General features: G+C 41.5%; 1 protein-coding gene across 3 annotated transcripts in view; it reads left to right on the top strand.

The window, feature by feature from the left end:
• Positions 1-24,505, top strand: part of KCNJ6 (potassium inwardly rectifying channel subfamily J member 6) — a 260,310-nt gene that overhangs the window by 32,524 nt on the left and 203,281 nt on the right. Inside the window, exon 1 of one of the 3 annotated variants that reach the window (XM_050916517.1) lies at positions 8,939-8,979. The exons of the other annotated variants lie outside the window; for them this stretch is intronic. The gene's annotated coding sequence lies outside the window, so the exon portion shown is untranslated. Of the gene's footprint in view, positions 1-8,938; positions 8,980-24,505 lie in introns of those variants that run through there. 3 annotated transcript variants of the gene reach the window in all.

Raw genomic sequence — 24,505 nt, 5'->3', positions numbered from 1 at the left:
CGGCCGCAGCTGGCAGGGCCGGCTTTAGGAAGTGTGGGGCCCAATTCAAACATTTTCAGCGGGGCCCCGGCAGGGATGACTGAAAGAAAAAAAATGTAAAAAAAAAAAGCCTTTCATTTCTTAGCAACCAGTTCCCTATAAAAGTTCTGCTACAGTATGTATTTTTTGTACCAATAGGGTTACCATACGTCCGTATTTTCCTCCTGGATGGCGATTTAAGATCCAAAAAGCCTGACATGTCCGGGAAAGTACAGATGTATGTTAACCCTACCTAAAGTTCTTTTTTTAAAAAGATGTGTCTGAACTAGAAATGAGCTCCGCCACTCCCTGAGGGTGTGCTAGGGTGCACGTGTGGGTCCCAGCTGCTCCCTGCCCACCTCATTGAAGCAGGTGTGCAGGGTTACTTCCCTGGGAACTACAGGGCACCAGTGGACATGGGGCTGGCTGGAGGTGGCGGGGAGGTGGCTGGAGGTAGGGTCTGGCTGCACGCTGGGCAAAGGGTGTGGAGCAGGCTAGAGACGGCATGTGGGATGGACTGGCTGGCTTCAGGCAAGGCCACAGGAAGGGTGCGGCATGGGTTGGCAGGCCTGGAGACAAAGGAGTGCAGGACTGGCTGGCTTCAGGCAGGGGGTTGCGGCAGGGGTTGGCTGGAGACAGGGAAGGGGGTGTAGGGCTGGCTGGAGACAGGGGTTGGTGCAGGGAGTGAGGGGCTGGCTGGAGACGGGCTGGCTGTGGGCAGCGGGTGCAGGGCTGGCTGCAGACAGGAACTGGTGCAGTCAGGGCAGGAGGTGCAGCAGCAGTTGGCTGCGGGCAACCGGTGCAGGTACAGGGGGTACAGCCCATCCTGTATGGTGAGTGCCCCCTCCTCCTGCCTCCCCCACCAGGGTAGCAGTAGCAGCCCATGGCTCAGGAGCTATTTAAAGGGCCTGGGGCTCCCCTGCTTCCATTGCCCCTGCCCTGTAAATAGCTGCAGGAGCCCTGGGGAAGTGGTGGGGCTCCAGGGGCTATTTAAAGGACCAGGGCAGCAAAGGCATCTGGAGACCCTCCCCCCGCTACCCCAGGGCTCTGGGGCCTATTTAAAGAGCCCACGGCTCCCCTGCTTCTACCGCCCCAGCCCTGTAAATAGCCGAGGGAGCCCTGGGGAAGCGGTGTGGCTTCAGCGACTATTTAAGGACCAGGGTGGCAGATGCAGCTGGTGCCTCGGCCCTTTAAATCGCTCCCAGAGCCCCCCACTACCCCAGGGCTCTGGGGGTATTTAAAGGGCCCAGAGCTCCCCTTCTTCTACCGCCCCAGCCCTTTAATAGCCACAGGAACCCTGGGGAAGTGGTGGGGCTCCGGTGGCTATTTAAAGGGCCGGGGAGGTAGAAGCAACGGGAACCCTGGACTTTTTATATAGCCCCCAGAGCCCTACCCCAGGGCTCCAGCAGTGGTGCTCTGGTGGTAATTTAAAGGGCCTGAGAGCCACAGGCCTTTTAAATTGCCCACTGGGGAAGCTGGGCCACCCCGCCACAGCGCACTGGCTTTTGCCAGTACACCGTACTGGGGCTTGGGCAAGTGGCCCTCTTAGGGGCGGGCTGATTCAGAGGAATTGGTTGAATTGGCCTAAAGCCGGCCCTGGCGGCTGAGATTTAAAGGGCTCTGGGCTCTCTGCGGCTGCGAGCAGCCCAGAGCCCTTTGAAACCCGGCTGCGGCTGAGATTTAAAGAGCTCTGAGCTCGCGGCTGCCTGCAGCCCAGAGCCTTTTAAATCGCGCGCCTGGCTGGGATTTAAAGGGCTCTGGACTCCCTGTCGCTGCGGGCAGCACAGAGCCCTATGAATCCCGGCCGCGACTGAGATTTAACTGGCTCTGGGCTCCCCGCCGCTGCAGGCAGCCCAGAGCCCTATGAATCCCGACCGTGGCTGAGATTTAAATGGCTCTGGGCTCCCCACCACTGCGGGCAGCTCAGAGCCTTTTGAATCCCAGCCGCAGCTGAGATTTAAAGAGCTCTGAGCTCCCCGCCACTGCGAATAGCCCAGAGCCCTTTGATTCATGGCTGCGGCTGGGATTTAAAGGACTCTGGGCTCCCTGCGGCTGCAGGCAGTGCAAAGCCTTTTGAATCCTGGCTGCGGCTGAGATTTAAATGGCTCTGGACTCCCCACCGCTGCGGGCAGCCCAGAGCCTTTTGAATCCCGGCCGCGGCTGTGATTTAAAGAGCTCTGGGCTCCCTGCCGCAGTGGGCCGTATGTTGTGCAGCCTGTCTTATGGAATCAGTGGCTTCCAATTCTAGCACACCAGCCCATCCAATCCAGCTGGCCAAGGAAAGTCTTACCAGTGACTATATGTTCTCTACGGTTAATTCCCCACCCCACCAGTGTTTCAGAGCCTGGGCTCCAGCCCAAGTCCAAATGTCTATTCTACAATTTCTAGCCCTGCAGCCCAACCCCTTACAAACCCAACTCAACTGACCTGGGCCAACCATGGCTGGACCACAGCTTTTATTGCAATGTAGACACACTCATAAAGTCTGATCCAGTGCCCGTTGAACTCCAGGGGAGCCTCTTTATGGAGTTCAATGGACTCTGGAGCAGGTTCTTAATTAGCTGTATCTTCATTATTGCTCGTACATGTGTGAAGGCACACCCCTTATCAACTGTACATCTGGTATTATCTTCCTGTCTTTATCTTTAGAACGTTTCTTTTATTGAAAAAGTTATGATGAACCTCCCTAAGGCTACAATGAAAAGAGTTTTTTGCGTGGTTACACACTGCTCATTTCTCTTCTCATTTTTTTTCCACATAGTGCAGCCTTTCCACGTGCAAACATCATACTAATTTCAGCAGGAGAGACTAGAGAAGAGACTATAGGATCTAGTCTTAAAGTACCTAGGTGCTTTTGAAAATTATACCCCAAGTGGCTTTGGAGCCTAAATTCCATTTTCAAGCGACTTAGGTACCTAAATCCCATGAATTCCCATTGAAAATCAATAGGAATTAGAAACCTAACTCACTTAGGTGCCTAGTGGGATTTTCAAAAGTCCCTATATGCATCTTTACACACCTAAATGACTTTGTAAATCAGGCCTTTGAAGCCCAAGTGTCTAAGTCACTTTTGAAAATGGAACCTAAGCCCCTAAGTCACTTAGGCCCTGATTTGTATAAGGTATTTAGGCAATGTTCTGCTCAGCACTGGAAAGTTTAACTGACTGAGGAGCCTAAGTCCCATTTCCAAAAGTGACGTAGCCATCTAGGCACCAACTCTCACTAAAAGTCAGTAGGACTTAGGCTCTTAGGCTACATCTACACTACCCGCCAGATCGGCGGGTAGCGATCGATCTATCAGGGATCAATTTATCATGTGTAGTGTAGACGCAATAAATCGATCCCTGATCGCTGTCCCGTCAACTGCTGAACTCCAGCAGTGCGAGAGGCAGAAGTAAAGTCGACGAGGGAGCCACGGCCGTCGATCCAGCACCGCGAGGATGCGAAGTAATTGGTTTTAATTTGATCTAAGATATGTTGACTTCAGCTATGCTATTCTCGTTGCTGAAGTTGCGTATCTTAGATCGATCTCCCCTCCCCCTCCCCCCCGCAGTGTAGACCAGGCCTTAGGCTCAGCACTGTAATGCCTAATTTTAGGCACCCTGCTGCCCAAAGGAATCCTCATTCCTGAGTTAGGAAAGCAGCCTTTCTATCCAATGCATGGGGAAAGTTAGGGAAAGTGAGCCTAAGAAAGATATTCATTATAGCCAGCATACTCAGTGGGGAGCTGTCTAAACTAGCCAATAAGAAATGCCAAGGAGAAGGGTGGTGCCTAAGCTCCGCCCCTCAAGAATAGTTAAGCCTATCTCCACTTGTGAGTCACAGCAGTGATCCCTCTCCTGCAGTTAAGCCAGGTCAGCCCTTTCACACAAAAACCCCCCAAAACACAGTAGTGGTGGTGCCGTTTTCTCTTACACAGTTAGATTAATTACTTGGGCCAAATTAGTATCTGGTGTAAGTGCATCCAAAGTCAGAGTTACTCGAGGGATAAAATTGTGCCTTTGTTGGTCTGAACATCAAATGAGATGCCTTATAAAGGCCTTCGCTGAGGTCACACCAGGGATGGCTTTGACCCTTTGTTGATATGAATTCTCAATGAGAATTTCTTTAAATCCCTTTATGTACTAAGTGTTGATCATAACACCACCATTTATAATATCTGTAGCATATAAGGCTTATCCACTTTTGGCATAATAGTTAAGACATTAATATTGTGTAATGGGTGTGCCTTTGCTCCTGTCTTCTTGCCCTGCAGAAACTGCACAGACTCCATTAGTTGTGCATTCAGAGTGCCTTTTATTTTGAATTCCCTCCACCAATACCACTACAGTCCCTGTGCAACAAATCTATTTACAATATCCTATGTGCTTTTGGCCATCCCATCAGGACCTCAGGGAACAGAGGTCTCTCTTCCCTGAGGCCTGTGAGACTGGGCTCAGCTGGTCCTGGTGTTGGCCCTGTTCCCCTTCCCCCACTTACCCCGGGCTTTCTTCCCTTGTATCTTTATCAGAGTTGGGCTGATGGGCTAGTTGGCCTTTTATCCACTCAGCTCGCCAGCCTGCTTCTGTAATGATCTCAGTCAACTTCCTCGGGGGAACTAATTGGCTTTTAAGTGATCAGAGTGCAAGCTGATCTGTTCACTCCCTGCACTCTGTCACATGTCAACTGGCTGCAAACAAGAATTTAGTCATTTTTTTTAGTTACAAATACCTTTTCTAAAGCAGTTTCTGTTAAAGTGTGAAGGAGATGTCACCATTTTAAGTTCATTAACTGAGCCTTGCCAGACAAGGCCCATGATTCATCCATTCAACTACCATTGTTTTGACTGGGAAAAAAGTTTTTGAACCCAAATATCAATGGTATTTATTTGAAGCTGAATATCACCTCCTCCTCAGAGTATTTGGAAAAAATATTCTATTCAGGGCTTTCGTATTCTAGTATTAAGGCAATGGAAATATACTGGGCCAGAGAACCTGAGGTTAACTTCTGAGGGCCCAAAACCACCTCCTTTACTCAGATTGAGTAGTATCTGATTTCAGTGGGATTAATCACAGAGGTACAGATTTTGATTACTCTTACTCTCAAGAGTAAGGTACCATTTTATCTGAATAAATTGGGTAGAATCAGGTCCTGAATTGAGGACTCCAAGATTGGATCCAAAAAGAATACATATATGTGAGAGGGAGAGAAAAAATATAATGGAATAAAGGCTTTATAATTCAAATAGAATATATTCCTTAGGTTAAAATTAGAATGGAAGATATAATGAAAATCAGGTTTAAGTTACAGTGAATTTTACTTAATAACAATGTATAAAGAAAATAAGCATGGTCCTATATTTTGGCTATACATCTATCCAGAAATAGAACTCCCAGTATTATTATTATTGTTGTTATTGTTGTAGATTGTAATGATAGAGCTCATTATCTAACTTGGCTCAAATTACTATTGTGATTTTCCTCATGTACTGAAGATATATTCCACTATCTGTATCAGGCAGGGAATGGCTTATACAGTGCTAAGCACATTGTCGGTGCTGAACAAATAATTTAAAATAGTAAAAATTCCGCAGAAGATTAGCCCAGGAGTAAGGAGTATTTGGGTGTCATTTTTTTAAAAAGCATAATAAAAAAAAAAGTATAGGTTGGATAGCAGATAGTACAATTTTATGGAGGCAGTGCTTTGACATGATAAATCCACTACTTTCTAACTCAGGGGTAGGCAACCTATGGCATGCATGCCGAAGGGGGCACACGAGCTGATTTTCAGTGGCACTCACACTGCCTGGGTCCTGGCCACCTGTCCAGGGGGGTCTGAATTTTAATTTAATTTTAAATTAAGCTTCTTAAACTTTTTTAAAACCTTATTTACTTTACATACAACAATAGTTTAGTTATAGATTATAGACTTATAGAAAGAGACCTTCTAAAAACATTAAAATGTATTACTGACACATGAAACCTTAAATTAGAGTGAATAAATGAAGACTCGGCACACCACTTCTGAAAGGCTGCCGACCCCTGTTCTAACTACTACTAATTTGTATTCTATAACACCAAACTGAATTTGAGAACCAATTTAATAATATTTTAATAGTGCCTTTTTCTTTATGCATAACAAGTGATTTTGGAAGTCTCCACCATTTTGGGAATAAAGTTAAATAAAGCCCATAAATATAAAAAACAGCAACTAAGCAAGGAACTAAAACATTTCCAAGGTGCTAGATGTCTCAAAGGACTGATACTGAGACAGAAAGACTTCTCCTTTGGAGATCAAGGCAGAAAATGTAATTACCATCTGACAGTTTACTGTATATTTAAGGAGCTGGTAGCTCCTAATGGGCAGGTGTCCACATTAGAAAAGCCATTAGATTGTTGCTAATTGGTACCCTTGTTGGCAGTCTCAAGCAGAGAGATATTACTAAATGAGCATGGAGACCACAATGCCTTCTGTGGTAGTAATTAAACATACCCACATTTATTGCTATTTACAGTTGTGATTTGCCATTTAGGTCTCTACCCGTGAAGGGATTCCACTATTCTGACAAAACACAAGAATAATGGCTGTTAGCCTATTGAAACTTTTATGGCCTGATTTTCAGAGGTCCTGAGCACCCATAACTTTAATAGAAGCTGTAGATATCCAGCACCTTTGGGAGACTTACCAATAACTTCAGTGTAACTAAGAGTCACACCTCAAGAAGTAACTATAGTTGTGTCACTAAATAATAGAGATCACAAAATACTTAAGTTCAACATCCTCTGGGAGGAATCCTGGGAATAACTAGCCTAGATACACTAAACTTCAGAAAGGATTTCATACAATGAGGAAGCTAGGGTGTGGACTAGAGGTAGCAAATGTTGTACCTATCTTAAAAAAAAAAAAGAGTTAAGTATTGATCCTGGGAATTACAGACCAGTGTTACTTCAATACCAGAAAAACTGGTTGAAATGATGCTTTTATAATTCTGTTTTCAAGTATCTAGAGAATGTAAGGAAAAATTGTGCTACTTTTATCTACAAGAACAATTTGTGAATAAAATAATGGACTGATATGGTTTGGACTGCTAAAAATATTTGTCAAGGTCCTTCACAAGAAGCTGTTAAGAAACTAAGCAGTCATGTAGTAAAAGGTAAAGTATTAGAATGGAACAAAACAAAAATCAGGAATAAATGGTAATTTTTCATTAATGGCAAATTTATTCAAATCACTGAATTAATTTATTTCATGGCAAAAGGCTTACAGTGGGATCTCCATGGTTCTACACTTACCAGTGTTATTTACTCAAGATTTGGAAAGAGGGATGACCAATGAGATGGCAAAACCTGCAGATGACACAAAATTACTTGTGTTAGCCAAGACTTGAGAAGATGAGCGAATTTTAAAGGGGCCTAACAAAGCTAAATGAATAGGCACAAGCTAAAATGAAGTTCACTATTGACAAATGTAAGGCTAAGACATTAGAAGGTATAATCTGAACACAGGTCTTAATTTACTGTACACTTCTCAGGAAAAAGACTACATTCCTTGGTACACGCCATCTGCTTTCCACCACTCTTGTGATATGCAATAAACTTATCTGCTCAGTTACAGTAACAATTACCTATTGTCTTAAAACACAAAAATTAATAAGTTTTTCTTTGTGCAATTGTTAGAAGACTTATTTTCTACTTTAGATTTTCCAATTATTATTGTATCATGTCCCTTTTAAGTGTTTTGTATGAAACTTCTGTGGCAATGACTTAACAACTCGTATATAATTAGTAATTAGAAAGCAATCATTTAATTTACCAAAATGAAAAACATCCTGGTAAGAGAAGCCAGGGTATCAGGGTTGCTTTCAGATAACTAACAGAAAAATAGATATTTCAGTCCAATAAATGAAGGATGAATCTCCTAGTTTGGATCTGGGCGTTTTCAACTACTAAGGCAGAGTTCCTTGGCAGATTAGACCCTACACCCTGAGCATGAATTGAGGGCTGTTCAGGTAGATCCCTGAACCCGCATGGAGTCCCTAGGTATTCAGCATAGCTCCATGCAAGTAGAAGGGCATGACTGTGTGCAGCTAATTGCAGGATCGGGACCTCACTCTTGCACTGAGTAACGTTTTCCAGACTTCCACAGCTAAATCTGCTCTTGAAAAAAGAAAAAAATCATTCATGAAGTTCCACATCATTCTGTCCCGCAAGGCAGAAACAGCTGGCTGACTGTGCAGGCAAGAATGCCTGCAGCAGATTCATTTTGCCTTCCTGGCAAGTAATGCTGCAGAATGAATTACAAAAATCCAGACTTTAGAAAAGCTGGAACGTCACCTCAAAGGTTTAAAGAAAAGAAAAAATAGATAAAAACAAAACATGTTTAGCCTAAATCTTTCTCTCCTTTTCTATAAAATAAGCAAGAGTTAGCACTAAGTTATCTGAAGTGCTGTTATATGGCAAGCAAGTCAAACTAAACTGAAAAATGCAGTGTGGCAATATATCTCCTCAGTTCAGCACAATGCTATAATGCTTGTGTTAATACGACAGCACCAGAACTGTCATTTGCTTATCCTATGTAACATGTGATTGGCTAGGTCTGACCATAATTGAACAAATATGAGACTTACTCTAGAATCTTGTCTGGGGAAGGTGAAAAAAATCAAGAGAACAGACAATACACAGCCTGAGAAACAAGTCTTACAAAAGGAAATAGCAAATTGTAGTCAAATGCTCTTTATGACCACAAATTGTTCTTGGTGATTATTTCAAAAGCAAGCTAAAATAACAGATTTTTAAATGTTGGTAATAATATAACTTAAAACTCAATTTAAATACAGGAAATGCTGTTTGATCAAAAAAGAGAGAGACAGACAGACAACCCAAACATCTTGGCCCAGATCTACAAAGGGATTGAGGTGCCTAAATCCAGGATTTAGGTACCACTGAGATCCACTAGCCTCCCATTCAGCTGCTGTCTAATCCTGTAAGTACCTAATTCAGCTCCTAAATTTTTGCTGTAAAAGTTCCCTAGGCATCTACATTTTTGCCCCTGGTCACACGCACAATCCCTCACTCTAAGTGACTATATGCTTATCTCAACACCTAGGCCTCACTGCAATCCTCAAACCAAGTGAAGAGAGACGTTCCCCAGTTTATTTCACCTAATCTCAGAGCACACCTACCAGATTGGGGCCTATTCAAAATCCTGCGATAAGGAGGAACTGACTGTCTTATAACTTTCAGCCCAGTGACTAGAGCACTCAACTGGGATATGGGTAGGGTGACCAGACAGCAAGTGTGAAAAATTGGGACAGCAGTTGGGGAGTAATAGGCACCTATATAAGACAAAGACCCAAATATCAGGACTGTTCCTATAAAATCAGGACATCTGGTCACCCTAGATATGGGAGACCTGGGATAACATTCCCCCTCTCCCTGATGGAGAGACAAGATTTGAACAGGGGTCTCCTACCTCCGTAACAACAGGGCTATTCTGGTGTGGGTCTCTCACCTATTGAAGCTGTTCCACATTGGATAAATAATTAAATAGTCATGGGAGCAGGGGGCTGGACTTCCTATCTCACAAGTGAGTACCCTACCCACAGGGCAGGCGCTACTATTTAGGCAACCTAGGCAATGACCTAGGGTGCCAGAATTTTGGGGGGGCGCTATTTTGCCGGGGGGGTGGCACACAGGTCTGGTGGACCTACCGCAGTCATGCCCGCGGACGGTCCGCTGCTGGAAAGGCTCCGGTGGAGCTGCCGCAGTCATTTCACAGTCATGCCCGCGGCAGGTCCGCCAGAGCCTTTAGACCAGTGGACCGTTCTCCGGCATCACTGCGGCAGCTCCACCGGAGCATTTCCAGCAGCGGACCGTCCGCCAGCATGACTGCGGTAGGTCCACCGGGGCCGCGGGGGGCTGTGAAATGGCCGTCCGCCTAGGGCGTCAGAAACCCTGGCGCCGCTCCTGCCTACCCACCAGACTACAAAATAATTCTCACACTCACTCTCTGGGCCAAAGTATTTAGCCAAAGTGAAACAGAAGACATTGAGGGAGCCACACCTCAGGATATCCCATGGCTCAATGGTTAGAGCACTCTCCTAAGAGATAGAATTTGAACAGGGGTCTCCTTTCTGCCCCTCTGGCAGAAGGGGGAATTGAACCCAGGGCTCCCACATCCAAAGCAAAGTGTATTATTCCCCATGTAGCCCGCAAGAAAAATCCCTTATGTTTGAAGGCTCAAAAAAAAAAAGGCAATATTAGGAATAAGGAGGTAGAGGAAGAAGAGAAATCTTGGTATGGGGAGATAAGTGGGATTGCCCTGCAAATAGACAAAGAAAAGCAGTCTAACCTAGGGATGTCACAGAGCCCACAAGGGAGAGCCACACTGGAGGGAACAGGGAAACCTGTAGCTAAGAAGTCCCTAAGGACAGAAGAGATGTTGAAGGACATGGAGCAGCTTAGGAAACTCAATTACTGATGCCTTTGTAGCAGAAGTCTGATAGGCAATAAAATACAAAATATCTTAGTTCCACTGTAGCATGTAATTTTTCCCCTTTATGAGCCAATAACTATTAACATTTTATTACCATTAACACTTAATTAGATTAGAAGAGACAGAAATGGATGGCTTTATGAACTGACCTTTTATTTCTGGCACCTTGTGTATTATTTCAGGAAAGACTAAAGTTTGAAACATCAACATGATAAATCTGGAAGGCTCCACAATATGTTGGGAGAAGCCTTGGCTGTGTTTATGAAGTATAGCCATGGGAACTGTCTCAGGGAAGCACAAAATTTGGTACTTTCTTTGCAGGGGCATCATGTACATCTTTTGTTATGGTTTGCACCCCATTCAGTTTCTCTTTGACACTCCAGTTCCAACACACCCAAAATCCAAAGAAAACTGCCTTTTGCCTTACCGTAGATCAGGGTTCAGCAACCTCTGGCACGCGGCTTGCCAAGGTAAGCACCCTGGCGGGCTGGGCTAGTTTGTTTATCTGCCGCATTCGCAGGTTCGGCCGACCACGACTCCCACTGGCGGTGGTTCACTGTCCCAGGCCAATGGGAGTGGCGGGAAGCGGTGGCCAGCACATCCCTCAGACTGTGCCACTTCCCACCACCCCAATTGGCCTGGGATGGCGAACCGCGGCCAGTGGGAGATGCGATCGGCCAAACCTGCTGATGCGGCAGGTAAAGAAACTGGCTCAGCCTGCCAAGATGCTTACCCTGGCAAGCCACGTGCCAGAGGTTGCTGACCTCTGCCATAGATTGAAACCACTGAATGCTAGTTGTCTCCAGTTTTAACCTGAAAGCATAAATCCCTCTCCAACACTAAACACAGGTTTAGTAGCAGGCTCAAAATACCTTTGTTAACTTGGCTACAATATCATGATAATAAAACCAAAGCCAGTAGAGATTCACCTGCTTTGGAGGTTTGCAAATAAATGTTTTGCAGAGCTTTGGGCTTTAAATCTGCATGTTCTGTACATATTATTAAACATGGTTATTGTGGTTGTGCCTAAGGACCCACCATTGTGCTAGACCCTGTACAGACTCAGATGTAGATAGTCCCTGTCCCAAAGAGCTTACAATCTAAATAGACAAGATTGACACAGGATGGGGTAAGAGAGGGAGGGTGAAGGGAACAGAGCAGGGGAGAAGATGGTAGGAAGGGCAGGTGTGGAATGAAGCTGAGATAAAGAGGCGGGGTGCAGTTTGGAGCAAACAGCCAATCAGCACAGGGCAGAGAACATCCAGTCTAAATTACAGGGAGTTCTCCATGTCAAACGGTCCTAGCTTTGGCTCCTTCTGGCTGGCTCCTCTCTGCAATTTTTCCCCCAATGCCACGTGTGCCGGGGGAGGCACCACCTGAGTCCTAGTTCCTCCCAGAATAATGTACGGGGCGTCTTCTCTCAACAGTACTGGATCAAGAGGGGTAGCACTGACTGAGCTCCTTTTTACCCCCTTCCCCAAATTGCACCAATCCCTACTCTGGCTGTTTCTGTAACTGCTCCTTTCAGCTTATGCCTTAGCTCTGAAAAGCTGAATATTGTGGCACATAAAAGTCCAAACTGATTATTTAATTTTGAGCAGTCTTGTTTCACATTGACATTACTAGAAGATTGATAATGTCAGGCTTGGGTATTCGTTTTCAATAAATACAAACAAAAAACATAACTTTTGTTTGATAAAAAAAGTCTTTCTTTCCTGCGTGGAGACACTAAAGCAATTAAGAAACAGCAATTGTTGTTAAGAAAGGATGTTATTGTGAGCATGTGGACTGAAGAAAAAAAATGTTTTTACCAAACTGTTTTGTACCTCAGTGGATACAGTAATGCTGCAGGTCTGCTAACTCCATGGGGAAGACATAAACTTAACCAAAATCTGGATTTTTAAAATCAAACAGCCTGATTTATCTCAGCATTACTCTAGTTTGACACTGGTGTAACTCCACTGAGACACAACTGGGTAAAACTGGAGCGATACAGTGATAAATCAGGCCCAAGGACCAAAATCAATAACTGGAATTTAAATTTTGGCTCTGAGAGTAAACAGTATTTAGAGAAATATTTTCATTGTCACAGTTTCCAGGCTGCCTGTCACAAATCGTATGCCTTATTTGTTTTCACATACATCCATTTTTAAAATAACATGTTTGTAATGCTTAAAAAAAACACATGGCTGCTAAATTCTGTGATTATCTGAGCTACATTGGCATTACAAGGCTAAAACTGAAGAATGCAGAACAAGGGAGATTACCATTTCCCATTAAAATAAAGTAGTTATACTTAAATACATATAACCAGAGGAAAAAGGGGAAGGTTAGTTCCTCTTGTAACATGCTCATCATTTAGGTCCTGTCAGATTCTCACTATTAACTGTCAGCTCTGGGTGTGAAATGGTTTGGGATCTGGAATGCTTGATCGATTAATTCGGCTACACGAGTGATTAACAAAACATTTTTATTAGGCCCTTATTCTCTTAGATAATTAACAATATGTTTTCCAGATTAGTTCAGATGTGCTTATCTTAATTTTCCATTTCAAATTCCCAATCTGTGAATATAGCTTAGATGTATATTACAGAAGGGATGTAAAAATCCTGGATTGTGATTGGCTAAACTAATTGTATGACCATACAAAAGAACTATCAATCAGTTTGGAAATTCCCTCTATACAGATGACTTCACGATAAAACAAAAATTTGGATCACTATCAATTAAAATTAGGATAAGGATTTATAAGACCCATTTTATAATAGCATAGGTCTTATTTTTATTTATTTTTTAAATTAATGAGAATCTTACATTATATAGCATCTGTCATCCCCAAGCACTTTAGTCTTCATACAGAGTATTTATGGGGATCACTATAGAAATATAGTCACCTCAGCACAGGATGCAAGTTTTAGTGGCTTGATCCAAAGCCCATTGAAGTCAGTGAGAACACTGACTATAATGAGTTTTGGATTATGCCTGAATAACACAACAGCAACACATCAGAAGATATAGATGGAAGAGATTTATTAGCTCATTGTCTGAAGGATGTTCCCTGAGATACAGGATTATTCCCTGAGACACTATTTCTAGTGTTTTGTCCAAACTAACTTTCAAAATTGCAAACAATAGGGCGTCCACCACTCTTCTTCACATGCTATTCCACAGTCTAATCCATCTCATTGTCAGGAAGGTCTTACAAATTTTCAGCACCAAGTTTTCCTGTCTTAATTTTCACCTCGTAGTATCCTAGGTATGACAATCCTCAACAATTCCTCTCCCATCTTGGTGCTCGCAACATTCAAGTACCTGTAGACTGTTACTGTATCCACCCTTGATCATGAGTCAGGGAAGCTATGCCTATTTAGCTTTTCCAATCTTCTCAATTCAATCCCTTCACGCCCCTACTCGTTCTTGTTGCTATGCTGTGAACTTGTCTCAATTTTTCAATCTCTTTCTGGAAATCTGATGCCCCAAAATTGAATGAAATATTGCAAGTGCAGTTGCGGTAGAGTCATCTAAAGGGGGAACATTATATCCCTGCTGCATATTCTGATATTTCGGCACTGACAGCCCATAATTACTTTGACCTTTTTTTGCTGCCATATCGCCTTTCAAACTCTCATCTAATTTGTGCCTTAGTATCACCCTGAGGTTTCTTCCAGTATTATAGCTTTCCAGGTTCTCCTTCCCATTGAGTATGTGTGCTTCAGTTTACTTCCCCCCCCAGATAAATTAGCTCACAGTTTTCTATATGGAAGTTCATTTTGTTACTTTCTGCCCTGTTTCTAATGTCTGCGGGTCCCTTTGTATTATATCTCTATCTTCAGTGGCATTTATAACAGCTATTTAGGAGAGAAAGTGAGAAATACCTTACCCTATTCTAAATCAGAGGTGGGACTTGGCTTTCCAGAATGTAATTGCCAAGACTGGAACTTTTTCTAGAACTCCCAAGGACCTGTAGAAATACAGGGAAAGGGAATGTCCCTGGTGAAGTTTCTGTTAGAGTTTCACATGCAAATCTCAGAGTGTTCCAAATTCACAGCTAATTCTGAAACCCAAAAATTGTTGAGTTAAAATTGTCACACAGCTTTACTGAAGGATTCACATCTTCAGCCGCTTCATCTGAAGTGTGCATTGTACGATATCATTTACAAAATGGTATCTACATAACTATACTCCACTTTCCTTATAGGGCTCTCCTGCAACACTAACTCTGTAGACTTCATTATTAGGCTACTTTACCTTGGTGCCCAACTACCTTAAATCCCCATTGCAGTGACTCTCTGTAACGGCTTATCCCCCACTCCGGGGTGCCACTTGATGTACCTCTATTCCACTGAGCCTGCCCATTCCACCAGCCTGGGCTTGCTCATCCTGTACTGCTGCGCATGCATGCACACAGACACACACATAGGGACACACCCAGTTGCAGATTGACACCGATACTGAAATCAGCGCTGCATGGGAAGGCTTTCAGCTAGGCAATTGCCCAGCACTCAGGTGCACACCTCCTTTGGAGTGCAACCCCAAAATGCTATTGTCTTGCACTGTATAGAGATCTATACTACGTAAGCTCATGAAGTTTGCTTTCTCTCTCAGTGTGGAGGAAGATATGCACAGTGTCTTGGCCTGAGTTATGAATTACACAAACTGTTTACAGAACAAACAAAAACAAGTTTATTAACTTTAAAAGGTAAATTTTAAGTGATTATAAGGAATAGCAAACAGAACAAAACAGATTAATGAGCAAATAAAACAAAATACACAACCTAAACTTAATACATTAAATTAACTTGTTAATAGTAGCAAATTCTCACCCTAAATGTTGTTTTATGCAGGTTACAGAGTTTCTTGAAGGTAAACTGCACTGCTTGCAGATTAAATTTCCAGTTATTCCTTTCATAGGCCAGACCTTTCTTGCCTGGACTCAGCCTCTGCCCCCTTCCCCAGCTTAATTTCTTTGTTTCTTCAGGTGTTTTTAGCAGTCTTCCTTCTTGGGTGGGGAGGCAGTGGCGAAGAGCCAAGATTAACTCACTCCCTAGGCTTAAATAGGATTTGCGTATGGCGAGAATCCTTTGTTTCCGAGTTTGACACCCCCCTCTTCTTAATGGAAAAACACTAGAAATCCAAGATGGCATCCAGTATCAGGTGACATGATCACCTGACTTGTAACGTCAAAGCAGCATCCCAGGAAACTTCTCAGGATGGAGGGAAATTAGTATATTCAAAGTCTTATTGTTCTCCCTAATGGCCCATTCCAGGTTGATTGCATACTGACGTTACCCAGGTAAAAAACACAGTTGTAATTGTTACATAGTCAATATTCCTAACTTCAGATACAGAAATGATACATGTATACAAATTGGATAATCACATTCAGTAAATCATAACCTTTCCAATGATACCTCACATGACCATCTTGCATAAACCATATTTTTATTATGCCATATTTATATTATAAGTATATCTCTACAAAGAATATGGGGTGTAGCGTCACACTTTTATTACTACCTTTTTCTAGATTCATAGATTCCCAGGCCAGAAGGGACCATTGTGATCATCTAGTCTTACCTCCTGCCTAACACAGGCCACAGAACCTCCCAAAAATATTTCCTAGAGCACATCTTTTAGAAAAAACATCTGATCTTTATTTAAAAATGGTCAGTGATGGAGAATCTACCATGAACCTTGGTAACGTGTTCCAGTGATTAATTACGCTCACTGTTAAAAATGTATGCCGTATTTCCAGTCTGAAATATTACTGGTAATTCTCCTAGTTCCTTCTAGTAAAGGACAAATACCATTGTTAGGATTCTTTTTGTTCCCAATATGCTTATTGTCACTCTTATTGTCCTTAACTCAGCTGGCCATAGATGTCTCCTTGTGTTCCTTTGCTTTCCTTTTCAATTTTCCACAATTCCTAGCTTCTGATTTATATTTATTATTGACAACTTCCCCTTTCTTCTATTTGTTTTATTTACAATAGATGCCTTCACTTCCCCTCCTAAACCAGGTCCTTTTTTTAAAAAGGAATCAATATGGCTTTCTTCCTCAGCTGTGAGATTGTGGCTTTTGGGGCATCTAGTATAGTGATCTTCAAAAATTCCCAATTATCATTCCTATTTTTGCTGATTAAATTCTTCCTCCGAGCTGATCTGGCTCATAATTGTTTTCATTTTTGTGCAATTAGCCCTTTTAAAGTGCCAGGTATATATATTACTGGTCTAGACTTTATCATATTTACAATGTACAAACACAATAAAGTAATGATCACTTGTAGCTAAGCTACTATTAACTTTTAGTTCTGTGATCAGTTCCTCTTTATTGGTGAAGATGCGGTCTAATGTATCTAATGTGGGGGAATTCTGTAACACTTATTGAGTTAGGAAATTGTCATCTATAATATTTAGTACTGGCAGCATGATACCTCTAGTATTTGTCACTCAAATTGAAGTCTCTCCTGATCAAACAGCTTTTATTCCTGCATATTAGAGATGGGAACAGGATGACCAGTGGCTTATGCACCTTACCATGATTTGGTGGCCTATAGCAGACATCAACTAATACCATATATCTTGTGCTTTACTGTTAGGACATTTATCCACAAGCATTCAAGATTGTTTCTATCGGAGTGATCAGTGACTTTGAAATGGGTAATACCATATTTGACATTGAATGCCACTCTCCTTCCTCTTTTGCCCATTCAAGCCTTCCTAAATGAGTTATAATCATCAGTTTTAATATTCCAGTCACGTGAATTGTCCCACCAGATTTCAGTAATATCAACTAGATTAAATTTATGCTCATAAAATGAACAATTCCAGTTCCTCTTGTTTGTTACCCAGGCTCCAAGCATTGGCAGATAGGTAATTAAAGAATTTCTTCTCATCATATCCTTTGGTTCCGTAATACAAAATTTTCCTTAACATCTTGATTTTGTGCTAAATGAGTGTTCATTTCTTCCCTATTTTTATCTTCCCTTTTTGTTATTATTTTAACACCCTCTTGACTACTCTAGCCAGCCTGTACCACTGTGATTGGTTCCCTATCTATTGAGGTAGAGGCCATCCAAACTATACAGCCTCCTCTCTTCACAGAAGGTGGACCAATATTCCACAAAACCCAAAACCCTCCACCCTGAAACACTTACCTAGTCAGCACTTCACTTCCAGAACCTTCTGCACCTTTTATCTTCCTTCCCTCATGGGACAGGAAGGATCTCAAAGAAGATCACTTGGACATTCTTCTTTTTCAGCACCCTTCTGAGTTCCCTGAATCATCTATTATCTGTGAGATATCCTGCAACAGTGTCGTTATGCCAGTATGAATCATCAGCAATGGAGCCTTGCTTGTCAACTTCAGAAGCCTTTCCAGTCTTAGAGTGATGTCTCATGTCTCAGCTCTAGGAAGACAGCACACTGTCCATCTTGCTGTCTGCCTGTCCTTTGTAGAATTTCTTTATTATTCTGAGTATTGAACACCCTACTAAGAGCATCTGTCTTCCTTAGGTGGCTGGAGATTTCTGTGGGTGAGCTTGATTTTCTTACAGGGTGGGCCGAGCTGCCATCCATGGGTGTGTCCCTTAGATTTCTCCTAGCTGCTCCAAGGGAATGACCTCAATAGATTTCTTTCACGGATTCCACACTGGGGACCCAGTATCAATTGGTAACTTCTAGTTACATGGAATTCCTCCTGGTCCTCAAAAAGGCTAGATCCACAATGGGGACTTAGGCATAGCAACACTAAGCCTCACTCCGGTGGGATCCACAGCCCTGAATTAGTTGCTCAGGCTCCCTATAAAATGCACCGAGAGAGCTACGCACCTAAAGAATGGGATCTACAGATGCCAGCATGCTGAGCATGGAGCCACTTAAACTATCCAATAGGAAATGCTGAGGATGGGGGTTAAGCCTAGGCCCCCACCCCTCAGAATGACTTAGGTTCCTAAATTGAGGCTGGACAGAGGTGCCTATCTTCACTTGGGATTCAAAGCAGCCATGAACACTGTCCTGGAGTTAGGCACCTAAGTCCAGCCAGTCCTTTCTCACATATGAAGGAGAAGGAACCCTCCTGATCCCCTACTGGTTAGAGCACTCACATGGGATTCCAGCTGAGAGAAGTGAGACTTGAACCTGAGTTTCCTACCTGTTAGTTGTGTGGCCTAACCATGGAGCTATGGGGTACTCAGGGTAAGTCTCACTCAGTCTTTCCTATTGAAGCTCCACTTTGCATTAAATATTTAAATATTCATTGGAGGAAGGGCATGATTCTGACTTACCCACATCCCAAGAGAGTGCCCTAACCACTGGGCTACTAAGTCATTCTTACTTTCTGTCTAGCCCAACAAATATATAAGTGGCCTCAGAGCATGCCAACCAGCTCAGACCCCACTGGCAAGATAGGCAGGGAAATGCCTAGCTGGTGAATCCTCATAGACTTTAAAGTCAGAAGGGACCATTATGATCATCTAGTCTGACCTCCTGCACAACGCAGGCCACAGAATCTCACCCATCCACTCCTGTAACAAACCCCTAACCTATGTCTGAGTTATTGAAGTCCTCAAATCATGGTTTAAATACCTCAAGTGGCAGAGAATCCTCCAGCAAGTGACCCGTGCCCACGCTGCAGAGGAAGGCAAAAAACCTCCATGGCCTCTGCCAATCTGCCCTGGAGGAAAATTACTTCCCGACCCCAAATATGGTGATCAGTTAAACCCTGAGCATGTGGGCAAGACTCACCAGCCAGCACCCAGGAAAGAATTCTCTGTAGTAACTGAGATGCCACCCCATCTAACATTCCATCACAGACCACTGGGCATATTTACCTGCTAATAATCAAAAATCAATTAATTGCCAAAATTAGGCTATCCCATCATACCATCCCCTCCATAAACTTATCAAGCTTAGTCTTGAAGCCAGATATGTCGCTTGCCCCGACTACTCCCCTTGGAAGGCTGTTCCAGAACTTCACTCCTCTAATGGTTAGAAACCTTCGTCCTATTGGAGTTTAGGTATGAGCTAGGCACTGGACATGAATTTAAGCAGCTATGCACATGCTGAGAGAAGTTTAGGTCCTATGGGGACTTTATCGACAGAAACTTAGCTGCCAACAAGGTAAAATTTGGACTTAGGAATCTAAAGTGGATCTAAACCAGAAAGTCTAACTTCTCAAGGGACAGAAGTACATATACATGCCACATTGGCTAAGCAAAATAAATAAGTGCTCTGTGTTTTTAAAATAGCACAACAGTGTTGGTAGAGATATTTTACAAGGGCTTGAGGGCTTCAAGTTAAACCTCCAGGTGTGCTGTAGGACTTTTGTAATGACAGATGAAAATAAGATATGTATTGTCTTTCATAGCAAAGATGCTAAGAAGCTAAATCTGCCTTTAATTAAATGACAATATCACCACTTTTTTACCCTTTACTTTTGCTTCTACCCCCCCTCAATATTTCATCATTATTCTACAAACTGTAAATGTTCCCATTATTTCCTTACCAGTGCCTTCAAATGCTATTTAAATAGCTCTTCTAGAGCTGACAGCAGAAGCTGCAAGTACTTAACTGCATAAAAAGGTAAAAGAGAAATGTTCATAAAATAACCTGCGTATCTTGGCAGCATTAGCACAATAAATTAAGTAGATTTTTGAAATCAGCAGTGCTGAGACTCACTGCCAAAGTAGCATCTTAAAAATATTTTTCAGATTTGTGTTCTCTGCAGTGGATTTTTTTAAATTCAAAGATATGAGAAAATCTTAAGGTTATTTGATCAAAAATGATAAATTGTGATTTACTGTAGCTCAGTCCTTACTTAAAATGCCAAACATGACTTTCTTTCTCATGAATATAAGTACACTGTACTCTCTCCTGCTCATAAATACACATCTTAGAATATTTTGAACAGGAGAAAATACCTTTCATTTATTCTTATTCTGAGAGACTAATGAACAGTCTTACATACTAAGCAGAACTAGGAACAACAACATTTACCTGCTATTCCTGCTCTTAGAAAGCATTCCTACCCCCAAACCTATCCTACACCACCACAGTGTGTGGAAAGATTATTCAAATACTCCTAAGATGTTAATGCTTACATTATGCAGCTAATCAATTCCTTTTTTTCTACAGTAGATTTCACATACTATTCTCCATGCTATGTACCATGGCTCTAGTAGGGGCTGAAAAACTTGCCCAAAGTGAGACCTTGATTTTTGTGGCCAGGAAAAATTAAGGTTTTCAAATGTGAATCTCGTGGACCAATGTGAATGATGGGAAAAGTGCTTATACAACACAGTACTAGAGTGTGCTGCATTATTTGAGGTCCTACGGATGAGATGTTAAATATGGTCTTTTCTTCTTTGTCTGGTATGGGCCCAGGTGGAAATGAAAGATCTGGTGGCACTTTTTTTTGAAAAGAGTAACTCCAGCATCCTAGCCAGAGAGGATTTTGATTAAATTAGGCTCTACTTTCTAAGGCTGTATGTAGGCTATTGCTGAGCGAACAACGCATAATGACTGCTGCATTTGCCTACACACCATCACTGAACAAGAAGTGTCTAATTCATTTCTGTAAAGCATTTGGGGATGTCTTGAGTATGAAAGGCTCTATATCAAATGAAATTCTATTATTCTCTTTTAATAGTGTATCAGCAGAACACCATTTCTGTGCAGTTTTGAAAAGTAATTTAAGATATCCCAAGATAGATTACACCATTCTACAAGCTCATTGAGGTAAAAGTTGCATTTAGTGGTTGATTAGCTATTACCAAAGATGAGATATCAATGAAATTACTAGGGATTTGTCATTGAATTTCTTTTGAAAATGACAAAACTCCACAAAAAGATAGTATAATAAAAACCACATATTTGTGTTCTGATCCATAGTTTGAAATTTATGGCCAATAGTAAAGCAAGGAAATAGTAATAAAAGGTTTTAATTAGAGATGTGCTAAACTTCCTCCAATTTATTAGTGCATATATAGCACAGTCACTCGTCACCACCTTGTTATTGTGAAAGCTGGCTAACCCCCCTTAATAGATTACAAGCGGCCAGTAGGTGGGGGGAAAGTAAGTACTGCTCATAGACACAGTAGTTTGCATTTTTGCACTATCTTTTTGTCTCTGCCTCAAGGCAGGAAAATCCTGCTCCTAACCAGTTAGTTCTACTTAGATAAGGAAAACATAAAACTTTACACTTACCAATCAAGTATTAACACGCAAGGGTCTTTGTCTAAATGTGTATAAAAAGTTTATAAAATTTGTGTAAAACAAAGTCTTTTGTACCAAGGTACAGGCTCTCCTTTTTCTGCAAAATAAAGCATTTTTCCTTATCCCTGTCAGGCTGTTAATTGGCTCTCAGCTAGGCAGACCCGATATTTCGGTAACAGTTTCTGGCGACCCAGATGGGACTCTCTTAGCTCAGACATTGGACTCCAGACGGCTGCGGTGAACTAGGAGCGGCGCCACTGGGGTGCTTAACCCCTCTTCTTCACTTCTCCGCAGCCCCTGGGGTTCGTAATCCGATAAGGTGAGCCCTAATAAAATAAAAAAATACCATCTGGTTCTGGTTAAAGGCGGGCCTCTTATCTGGTTATCTGGTTCTGGTGCACTATCTGGTTCTGGTTCTGTTCTGTTTAACCGGTTACTGTTGTTTTTCTGCTCTGTATACATTTGAACGTTAGGAGTGTGTGCGGAACTGAACCTCTCGTTCGTAATTCCTCGGAGTGGAAGCCATGCGTGCAAGGAAGCTCTAAGGTTGTATTGAGATCCTTCTGTCCCGTCCCCTGTAGCAGTCAGTGTAATAAAAGTAAAAAAACCTAAATTAAACTGTAATTCCCTCTGTTCTCTGTGTAATTCTCTTTTGTGTTTAAGTGTCAGCAGACAGATTAATGGGTCTCTGGGTAAACCCTCTAAAACGGTTTAAATTATATGTTAAGTAAATGGCCTTTACCTAGTGTTCAAAAAAAAAATGTCAAAAAAAAATTAAATAGTTAAACGCCAATAAACTATGCGTTTTTGCCCAGGTAGCAAGCCTCACAAGTAAAAACTCGGGTAGTCTTGTAAATAAAAATGTTTAAAAAAAAAAACCAGGAAAGTTGAGGGCTAGTTAAAAAGCCCATCCTCCTAGCTAAACTTGTAGTGGAACAAGTTGGTGCCCATGGAAGGGGCGGTTCAGCGAGAAAAGCAGGATCGGGCCCAGGCAGGCTGGCAACAGACAGAGAGATTAAAAAACAGGTTAAAAATTCTAAAAATATAATAAAAAAAAATAAGTAAGTATAAGCATAAAAATTTCAAATACCCAAAACAATATCTTAAAATAGTAATTTAAGTTAATAAAAGTGGCTGTTAAAAAACAAGCAATTTAAAAAAAAGTAAAAAGTTAACTCTGTAGTTGCTAAAAAAAACAACAGTTAAATTTAAAATGCTAAAAAAAAATTCTTAGTGTCTTTAAAATGTTTGTAAATACATTCAGGCAAAAAAATTATTAAATTGAAATCATTTGGCTATAAATAATTTAGCTAAATTAGCTAAATATATATATATATAGTGCTATGTAATTAAAATTTTATTAAGCTCTAAGGGGCACTATAAGTAGTAATGTTTTCTTTCAGTGTTTAAAAGCAGGAGTTAAAAGTAAAAAGCAATCACAATTCTAGTAAAATTAATTATGTCCCTTTTAAGGTAAAAAATTTTAAGCTGTAAATAGCTTTGAATCCAAAAGCAAGCCAAAAAGCATCTGTATTAATGCAAATTATCTAACTCATAGACTCATAGACTCTAGGACTGGAAGGGACCTCGAGAGGTCATCGAGTCCAGTCCCCTGCCCTCATGGCAGGACCAAATACTGTCTAGACCATCCCTGATAGACATTTATCTAACCTACTCTTAAATATCTCCAGAGATGGAGATTCCACAACTTCCCTAGGCAATCTATTCCAGTGTTTAACTACCCTGACAGTTAGGAACTTTTTCCTAATGTCCAACCTAAATCTCCCTTGCTGCAGTTTAAGCCCATTGTTTCTTGTTCTATCAATGGAGGCTAAGGTGAACAAGTTTTCTCCCTCCTCCTGATGACACCCTTTTAGATACCTGAAAACTGCTATCATGTCCCCTCTCAGTCTTCTCTTTTCCAAACTAAACAAACCCAATTCCTTCAGCCTTCCTTCATAGGTCATGTTCTCAAGACCTTTAATCATTCTGGTTGCTCTTCTCTGGACCCTCTCCAATTTCTCCACATCTTTCTTGAAAAACTAATAAGGTAAAAGCCATTAAAACCTGGGCTGCCTATAAAACTAATACAAAAAAATATAGGGTAATTCCTCTATTTTGCCTAAAATCAACAAAAATATTTGTATATTTAAATAATAATTAACTGCCCAAAAGGGGCAGACCTCTATTTTTTTGTCTTTCAAATAATCAAAAAAATTTCTATGATGCCAGCTAAACAGCATTCAACATATCATGCATATACTGGCACAATAAAAATTATGTTTTGTGTTCTATGTTCTGTCTTGTGGTGTTTGTCTCCTGGCCGGAATTGTTGTGTTTAGTGTTTTCATAAAATAGTCTGGTTTAAAATCAAGCAAAAAAATTAAATTAAAATGTAAATACTTGTTTTATTCAACTTAAAATACAAATTGTTTAAATAAATAAAAAAAAATAATATACTAAAATCTAATGCATTTGCTTAAATAAAAATAAACAAAAACTTTATTGGCCAAATCTTTTAATTAAAAATTATTATTAAAATTTGCATATCAACAGTTTTTAAAAGCAAAAACATAAAAGGTTAACCCACTCCCCATATTGTACATAAAATCCTTCTGGCTACCTCAAATTTCTAGCCAAAGGGCTAAAAATAATAAAAAGCTATTAAACTTAAAAATTGTACTAAATAAACTCCTCAAAATGGGTGTGCTTGTCCTGGTTTGTTGCTCCAAACCTCTGTAATAAAGTTATTTTAGTAAAAAAGTATGTATGGCATACATTAAATAATAAAACTAATGTAC

Source organism: Gopherus flavomarginatus, chromosome 1 (genome assembly GCF_025201925.1).
Source record: "Gopherus flavomarginatus isolate rGopFla2 chromosome 1, rGopFla2.mat.asm, whole genome shotgun sequence".
NCBI lineage: Eukaryota > Metazoa > Chordata > Testudines > Testudinidae > Gopherus > Gopherus flavomarginatus.
The sequence above is the reverse complement of the archived record's forward strand: the minus strand, read 5'-3'. Positions and strand labels throughout refer to the sequence as shown.